Genomic DNA, 10000 nt, shown 5'->3' on the forward strand with positions numbered 1-10000 from the left:
AGTATGTATATAGTGTATTGGGAACTACTGTATCCAAATGTGCCTGGAGCGTGTACTGTACATCAAGGTGATGCTGGATGTCACATTAGATCATCAGGGCAAGGCTCTTAGCTTAATCATCCTCTGATACAGTACATACCCCCTCTCATCTGAGAGCTAGATATGCCATTTAATAACGTGAACCTATGGTCTCATCAAATATTGATCTCTGTTTGTGTGGGAAGATAGTGCACAATCACGTTAAAGGGAAATGGCAGAAAGGGAAATGGTGTGTTTAGACTTATCTACAATACACTCTGGGAGACACATTTTCGAAATGTTTTATTCCAAATGAACAATCACAGCCAGCCAGCTTACATCACAAGACCTGCCCTCAAACGACCCTTCCTGACCCCTCAATCTTGGCCCACTTGGCTCAGACAAAGCCGTAATGGACCGATGTTTGCATGTCTGGCTGTGGCCGAGCCGACCTGCGCTCAGCTGCTCTCGTCGAGGGCTATCTCAACACCTGACTGCAATCATGACTGCGGTGGCGTCTCGAGGAGCGGCCAGGAGTGTGATTGTAACCGGTTAGCGCTGCGCGGAAGCGCTATCTTCAAATAGCCGCCTGGGGGAGTGGGGGGGGGAGTGGGGGGGGGGGGGCTAGTGTTAGCGGAGCGAGCTGGCATTGCGAATGGAGGTCAATGGTCATTCAAACATGATGTTAGCGCTGTCTGGAGAGAGGAGCCGTAACCGAGGAGCATTAGCGGCTGTCGCTGGGAGGCGCGCGCCAGAGCGGAGAGGACTTAAGAGAGCGGGTGGGGGGGGAGTGGGGTGGGGGAGGGGTGGAGGGTGGAGGGCTCTCTCAGGGGTGGCTGTACGTAGGCTGGAAAGCGCCGTGACAAAAGGCAACATGGCCGCTCCACAGATGTGGCTCTTCTCATTCGTCTTTTTATCTCTCCCTCCTTCCTCGGTCCTCCGGCTCGTTCCCACTGATCCATAAAGGACACCGGATAGACTATCCCACTGTTGCCGCCCCATCATCATTCTTTATAGATCGGTGGGAACGAGCTGGAGGACCGAGGATCGAGGAGAGAGGTTGAGAAGGAGCCTGAGAGAGAGAGAGAGAGGGAGGGAGAGGGAGAGGGCAGTGCAAGCAGAGGCTTGACCAGTCCACATCCCCCCCGCCCTCTCTAACCGTCCATCTCTCATTCTGTAGCACCTGCAACGCAGTCTCATCATTCAGTCACAGGCTGCATCTCGTGGAATGAAACGGAATGGAATCCGAGCGCCCGTTGATCAAAAGCGAAACAGTTTCACGAGCTCCATATCCATGCAAATAAGGTGTCATGAAGCAGAGAGAGACGAGGGCCGTAATTCTGCAACATTCAAAACCAATAGTCTATTTGATTAGCCGAAACAAACCAAACTGATGCTGTGTGAGTCACATGAAGGGAAGCAACGGAAAAACAACAGATAGCATGTCATAAAAAAGGCGAATAATAACAAGCCTTTGCCTGTAACGTGGCACATATGAGCGAAACCAGCAATGGAAATACTGCATTCCTTGTTGCTGATTTGCCTCCGTACACATCAAGATGTGCCATCTAGATTCCACCTGCTTTTTAAATGACCTCCTCGGTGCATTTGTACTCCGATGGTTTATTCTGAAACTCCCAATTTTCCTAGAACATTGTTCCCATGATCATTGGAAAAGACACCACTACTGTAGTCATTGTGCATTTCTGCCGTTCACAGAATGGGTTCTGAGGAATATACAGGCTTTTTTAGCCACATGTTGCAGCAAACATCACCCAGCCACAAAGGATGACACACACACACACACACACACTAACACACACTCATGTGTGCACACACATCACAAAATAGTACTTTTGCCTTCAGAGTTTGTCAGACAGTCACAAAAAGGACACCCGCAAATGAGCTGCAAAAGCCGCCCAGACAGATCAGCTTATGAAAGTTTCCTGAAAAGTTGTTTTGTTTGTAGAAAGCGCCCGCCTACATAAAAAGGCTGCAGTCACACTTATCCTTGTCACCACAGCACGCCCTTACGCACACACACACACACACACACACACAAGCACACACGTACACAAACAAAGACGTATACAAACAGACACGCACACACGCACACACACACACACACACACACACACACACACACACACACGTACACACACACAAACACAGAGAGAGAGCTTTAGCATTAGTCATAGAGATAGAGGCTTTGCTCCCTTATGTGAGCATGATGTAGTGGCTGCGGTGGAGGTGGGCTGAATATATGAGCTGTGCTCTGCTTATGCTAACAGGCCCACGGCAGGGGGGCGCGTACGCCAGGACAACGGTAGCATAGCGGCGGGCGCAGATTTGCGGCCAAGGAGATGAATCATCGCCATACGCAAAGCGTGACCCCACCCCTCCTACCCCCGCCCCCGAGGGGAGCCTCTCTGATCCACGAGACCTTATCGTGAACCCAGCCGCTGCGAACGTACGATAGAGACGGCCATATTTCACGTGACATTGGGAAGTCTTTGGGGAAGCTCTTTCTGGATTCGTCTCAACACGTCCCGCTAGGCTAACTCCTGCTAGCCACATCCCTGTTCATATTTCATGTGATCTAGTCACTTAACGCAAGTGATGTATAGTGCTGTGGGAGTATAGCTTGCCTTGAACATAGGATGGGACAGTTCAGAATTTGATTCCATTTGGTAGAATAAAACTGTGACAGGCTATTGAAAATAAGGAGTGCTAAACACTCCTTTGTTTTAACAAGAACAAAATCACCACTTTAATGCTTAAAACAAGTTGAGACAAACATATCCAGGTTGTTATTTTTGTTCTCTGGCTCCAAGTGTAGGTCCCCTAATGGGAGGAACCGTGGAACCGTGGAACTCTGAAAAGGTTCCATTATCCATTCATTTCCTTGGTCAGCGGGAGCTGGCGGAGGCCTTTGGAGAGATATGTGAGGTGTCAGCCCTAATCGCCGTCCAAAAACCCCGTCGACGGTGTCCGCTCGTCGACATCTCCGACCCCTCCCTCGACGAGTGACCCGCTGGCTCTCAATCTGGACCGCGTGTCGGAGATGAGCCACGGCCATACTGGCAGGCCTGCCTACACCAGCAGGCCCCCCCTGCACCCCCCCCCCCCTCCTGCACCCCCTCCGATCCTCCGAGGTGGATTGAGGAAGATTCCGGAACGAAGGCGTGAAATCGGCACGCGCCCGCCAAGCCTGGACACCAACCGCGTGAATAAGAAGCGACCAGGGAGGGAGAACGAAGGAGAAGAGAGAGAGGGGAGGGGGGGATGAATCAGGAGAACGAGAGGAAAGGCTATAAAGAGGGAGAGAGAGAGAGAGAGAGAGAGAGAGAGGAGGGAAGCTGCAGAAAGGGCATAGAAACATGAAGATAAGGCGCATGTGAAAGATTGCTGCTGTCTACAGCAAAACGGCAGCTTAGCGTTTGGTCCATGCCGAAGGGGGTCAGAGCTCTTCCAAGAGGTGACCATATGTAATTATGTATATCATGAATAGCCGGGGGGGTCTTGACCCTGTAAAAGTCCAGACAAGGGCCTGAAAAGCTATTAAAAAAAAGACGACCACCCCTCCACCCGCCTGAAAATAGCAGTTTCACACTTAGCCCTCACCCCTTCTTTCCTTTCCTCCTTTCTTTCTATCTTTTTTTTCTTTCCTTCTTTCTTTTTTCACTTTCGCTCTCGCTCCTCTGCTCCTCGGCCTTCCCTCGACTCTCATTCTCACTCCTCGACAACCCAGAGGGGATTGGGGATAATCCGTGCCAAAATACACTGTAATCTGATCCAATTTCTCCCCTCAATTCAGAGCTGCCTTCTAATCCCATCTCTGGCCGCGGCTGCCAACAGCAGACGCTCACGATCTCTTTCTCTCCCTTGCTCTCTCTCTCTTTCTCTCCCTCGCTCAGCCCCCCTCTCTCTCCCTCGCTCTCTCTCCCTTGCCCCTCTCTCTCTCTCTCTCTCTTTCTCTCTCTCTCTGCTTTGCTCATGCCCAGACACACAACAAATAAACACTCACATTTCTACTCTCTCATATGCCGTGCACACACACACACACACACACACACACACACACACACACACACACACATGCACGCACAGTGTTCTATTTGCACTTTCTGTCCACACAAACATACTATATCCTTCTCTCACCCTCTTTTTTCTCTATATCTTTCCGCTTTTTCTAATTTTCACATACTGTGTGTTTGCATATACACACAAACACATTCTGTTTTCTCTCTCACACACAGAAATACATACATGGTCACCCATATACACACAGACATGCATATATTCTCTCACTGTCTGTCTGTCTGTCTGTCTGTCTGTCTGTCTGTATTTCTCTCTCACTCACACATACACACAAAAACCAAGAGAGAGACAGAAAGAGAGAGAGCGAACAAGAGAAAGAGAGAGAGAGGGAGAGAGAGGGAGAGGGAGAGAGAGAAAGGCAGAGAGAGACATCCTCCAAATTACAGACATACACTTCATCACACAGGCTCAATGCTCCACCATACCCCGCAGCTTCCACCCCCGACCGGCCAAGGCCCCGATGAATATCACATCATATCAGTGGCACTGACATGACAATGTCCTCCCTCACTCTTTCATTAATAATGTCCCTCCTTCCCTCTTCCTCTTCACCCCCCCCTCTCTCTCTCTCTCTCTCTCTCTCTCTCTCTCTCTCTCTCTCTCTCTCTCTCTCTCTCTCTCTCTCTCTCTCTCTCTCTCTCCATTCATTCATCCCATTCACCTATTCCCCTCGCCGGGTGTCTGCTAATCCCCTGTACAGCCTGGCTGGACTGAGGTGACTACAGGGAGAGGGTTCAAAGCCAAGGCAGCATAAATCACCCACAGCAAGGATAAGGAGAGAGAGAGAGAGGTAGAAAAAGAGAGAGAGAGAGAGAAAGAGAGAGAGAGGGGGGAAGAGAGAAAGGGAGAGAGGGAGGGAGAGAGGGAGAAAGAGAGAAGGGGAGAGAGAGGGGGTGTATTGAGAGAGATGGACACAGGGAAAGAGAGAGAGAAGGGGAGAGCTAGGGGGAGTCGTGACAAAAGGGAGTGTGGAGAAAAGATGAGAGGCAAGACGAGGAGGAGGGAGAGAGAGATGGAGGGATGTGAGGGAGGGAGGGATGGAGAGTAAGAGGATGGCAGATGGCATGCAAGATGAAGGGAGGACAGAGGCTAAGAGAGACGAGGGAGAAGGATGAGGGGTGGCAGGAGAGGGAGAGAGAGACAGAGAGAGAGAGTTATAGAAAGGAAAAGAAGATTCAAAAGAGCAATGCATCTGTGGTCACTGTACGACCGATGGTCCAACAGACATACAGCTAAGAAAAGGCTATTTCTTACCATTCCCAGACAAAATAGCAAATTTTAGCTCCCTTCAAAACTCTGATAAATTGGCCCAGCTGGGCTCCATATGACACAAATTGGCTCCATTATTTGGAGGACTTATTTGTCTGCTGGCTGCACAAGACGTTGTAACCCACCATAACATCAGAGACAGGGAGATAACACTGACCATGTTACACAATGATATGTGTGTGTGTGTGTGTGTGTGTGTGTGTGTGTGTGTGTGTGTGTTTTTGTGTGTGTGTGTGTGTGTGTGTGTGTGTGTGTGTGTGTGAGAGAGAGAGAGACAGTGTTTGTGCATGTCTTCAGCATTCATATCACTGTTACTGCTCATCCTATTCCCATTCTAACCCTTCTGTTTCTTTTCCTGATAATGACCTGCTTTCTGTACATTATCCCGCTTATTATGCGGCTACTTGCCAAAACGAGAAAAGAAACTTAACACAAGGTGTCTTTAGCAATGACTTGGCTACTGTTTTGTAGCTTCCACTAACAAAATAAATAGTTCACCACAGATAGAACTTGACAGTTTCAGATGTTGCGTGGCAAAGTCTTTGGCCTACTAGCTGACTTTAGGGCCGTTCACACCAAGAACGATAACGATAACGATAACTATAACCATAACGATAAAAGCGTCCACACAGGCCAACGATAAGAAAAGTCTCTCCTCATGTTAATGAATGTGATGGCTAGAATATTATGGGTTCTGATTGGCTGTTAGCTTTTTATCGTTCTCGAAATCGCTCTGAAAGTGATCAACAACGATATTGTTCTTCATGTCGTTATCGTTATAGTTTATGTGTGAACGTTGTCATTCATATTAACGAGAGCAATATTTATTTATAGTTATCGTTATCGTTATCGTTCTTGGTGTGAACGGGCCTTTTCACTGTAAATGACCGGACTTGTTGCGGAGTGATATGAAAGACCTGAATTAGAAGCACAAACTCCGTTGCCATTGACAGCGGTGATTATTTTTTTCAGGGGTCCTCTAGTCAAAAATAATGACCAGTAGAACTTTGGGAAATCCCATTCAAGACAATGGAGCGTTCTAATAATGGAGCGTCGTATAATAGCACACGCTAATAACACATGCAAAAACACACTCTAATAACACATGCTAATAACACATGCTAACAACACATGCTAATAACACACGCTAATAACACACACTAATAACATACGCTAGCTGTGCATTCAGACCGAAAACATCAAAAGTGTCAAAGTCGCTGGCGAAGCTCATAACGCGACGCTCACCCCAGTTCAGCGCCAAAAGCGTCAAAACCATGGCGTGAAACATTCAAACAGACCACAAGCAGCAATCCTGCAGCAGCAGCAATTCTGACTGGTTGACGCCGAACTGTGTCATAGCTCATTACCATAAAGTTAACTGAGGCTCAACTTTTTTCTGACGCCCGTGATGCCTCTGAAGCCACGCTCATGCCCAGAACGCGTTTGACGCCAGTAACGCCGACTCTCCATCGAAACTGAATGATTTCCGGCGCTCTTTTGGCGCTTTTGACGGTCTCCGTCTGAACGCACAGTAATAGAGCCACATTGAACTGAATTAAGCTGAGATGAGAGGAGAGCCCAGGGGGAGTTGAGGAGTCTGGTCATAACAACAGGGCTGTGGGAGGACTGCACTAGCAGAGGGCCATGGGAGAAATGGATGCTGCAGATCAGGCAAATTAAAGGTGACAGGCTGAAACCAGGAAAGATATGAGAGGAAAACAGAGAGGTATACCACTACAAGAAAGACAAATATATCAAAGGCAAACACAGTAGACTGACTAAAGTGCTTTGGTTGAGAGATATTCAATGCTGCAATGTTTTTGTTTTTATATATTCCCCCATTGTATTTGTGTGTGAATGTCTCTTCTCTTCTTCTGGCCTTTAGTGTAAAAATGTCTGTGATGGTCTCACCATTAAAGCACTCTTGAGTGAGAATCGAAGTTTATTGGAAGACTTGAGTTATTGGGAAAATTGAGTCGAGCGTGGTGCTGTTCGAGTTCTCCGCTGGTGGCAGCATGAATGGGATTTGTAAATGATGAAGTGCTATTCTAGAACCGACTGACTAAATAAAAGAACTCTTCATTTGGAAACAAGGGATTCATTAAGGCAAAATAGAGCATTTTGTGCTTGAATCGGCTTGATTTGGTGAGAGGCATGTGGTCTTCTCAATACAGCCCGGCACAAGAAGCCACAAGAGAGGCACACTCTGGCTAGAGACGAGCTGGAGGACACTCTAACACAAAGGTACAGGGTCAAGACATGCACACACCTGTGTGTGCTTGCATACACACACACACACACACACACACACACACACACACACACACAGACACACACAGACACACACACACACACACACACACACACACACACACACACACACACACACACACTGACAGAGGAGACGGGCAGTGGAGAAAGAGACATTTTGGACACCCCCAGGCAGACAGACAGACAGACAGGTATTAGAGGTGAAACAGGTCCAAAGAAAGCACCAAACAGCATGGGGGGGGGGGGAGAAACCAGGGCAGATGGCCCTGTGCTGAGATAAAGAAGGATGAATAAAAGGCAGACAAAGAGAGAGAGAGGGAGAGGGAGAGGGGAGAGAGAGAGAGAGGGGGATAGAAAGAAAGTGTAATACAGGGAGTTATTAGTGTGTCTTTTTTTCTTTTTTGATCAGACGTATTTCTGATGACACACGCGATGATTATAATCTCCTCCCGCCGCGCTTGGCGACAGGCTGCTATGGCGACCGTACACCTACAGATGTGACCCAGAATATGAATGGGTGCAGCAGGGAAGAGTGAATAAGAAAGAAAAGAAGAGAGAGAGAGAGAGAGAAAGAAAGAGGGAGAGGGAGAGAGAGAGAGAGCATGATAAAGAGAGGGAGCAGTACAAACGAGAGAAAATCAGAAAATGAGACCTGGATCAAATCTGCAGACAAGAGGTGACAATGAGAACTGCCTCAGTCCTCCATTCCTTCTAGACTGTTCTATTACAAAGCTTCCTTCTGCCGATTCTGTTATGATACCCAACAGTCTCTCTCTCTCAGATTCAGATTCAGATTCAATGTGCTTTATTGGCATGACAAGAGGTATACTTATATTGCCAAAGCAATCTCTCTCTCTCTCTCTCTCTCTCTCTCTCTCTCTCTCTCTCTCTCTCTCTCTCTCTCTCTCTCTCTCAAAATGAATGGCTCATTACTGACGTCTTGAGGGTTGTGCCGTCCATACATCAGAGAGGCTTGTTGTCATTTGACATTTACAGAAATGAGGCATAAAATAAGGACTGCTACTGATATAATTACAGACTCACCCCACGCAATTACTGTTGTTTTTCCCTCTAAATAAATCTATTTCTGCTTTGGTGAGATATGAGAAATGTGTTTTTAATGGAAAGACCTCCAAATAGCTGTAAACAGTGCCGATGACTGTTCTCTGAAGTTTATAATAGAAATAAACACATTTTTCTATATCTTCTTCCCAGCTGAGGCTGACGAAGAAGTAGTGCAGAGAAAGAAAAAATAAAGCGAGAGAGAGGAGATTAAAGGATGGGGGGTAGGGGGAAAGAACGGAATAAGAAGTCTGATGAAAGATGGAGGGGGAAAGAAAGAGGGAGAAATGAAAAAGGAAATTACAAAAGTGATGACATGAGACAGAGGTGAACAAACGGCAGAAAAAACAACAGTATGATGTGAGAGAAGATAACAAGAGCGGGATATAGAGAACGACACAGAGAGAGAGGGAGAGAGAGAGGGAGAGAGGGAGAGAGATAGCAAGAAAGAGAGAAAGAGAGAACTAGGTGGGAGATATATCACTCCTGCCAGCCAGCCACCCCCCCCCCCCCCCACCAAAAAAAAAGAAACCCTCCACACAAGCTTCGGAGGGCAGAGGAGCTGTCGCCATGGAAACAGCAGCCTGTAAAATAACACAAAAATAAAGGCGTGTCGGCGTACTGCTGACTGGTGTGTTTATGCCTGTGTGTCCCCGCGCAGCTGTCTTTTGTGCTGCGGCCGCTCCCTCAGTGTGTGTTAGCCGGCCATCAACGCCCTGACACAAATCAGCACCGCTGAATTAAGGAGTCACTTGCCTTCCCTCTCTCTCTCTCTCTCTCTCTCTCTCTCTCTCTCTCTCTCTCTCTCTCTCTCTCTCTCTCTCTCTCTCTCTCTCTCTCTCTCTCTCTCACTCTCTCTCTCTCTCTCTCTCCATCACTGTCCTTCTTTCCCTTTCTCTCTCTCTCGGTGGTGCCAAACTGACAGTGACTCACTGAGTGTTTTTCTATCCTCCTTCTTTGCCTGTAGAAGTGCGTCTCTCTCTGTCATCTATTCTTCCCACATCTCTATCTCCTCTCCTCTGCGATCTCCTCGCGGCGACAAAAGAGGGAAAAAAAGCACAAAAAATAACTCACAAAGAGACTTAATAAAGGAGCAGAAGCGCCTGACAAGCAGATAAAAAAACAAACTCAGACCAGAGACGTACCGACGCATCAAAAAGAGGATGTGTTTGCATAGTCAGGCAGACTCTTTCTGTGCCACCTCCCCACCACACACACACACACACACACACACACACACACACACACACACACACACACACACACACACACACACACA

The 10000-nt window shown here is 47.7% G+C and overlaps 1 protein-coding gene across 1 annotated transcript in view; it reads right to left on the bottom strand.

Moving 5' to 3' along the window:
* pcxb (pyruvate carboxylase b) overlaps positions 1 to 10000 on the bottom strand; it is a gene marked incomplete in the record, with an annotated part of 199438 nt that overhangs the window by 150389 nt on the left and 39049 nt on the right.

The sequence above is a fragment of the Sardina pilchardus genome, chromosome 16, assembly GCF_963854185.1.
Source record: "Sardina pilchardus chromosome 16, fSarPil1.1, whole genome shotgun sequence".
NCBI lineage: Eukaryota > Metazoa > Chordata > Actinopteri > Clupeiformes > Clupeidae > Sardina > Sardina pilchardus.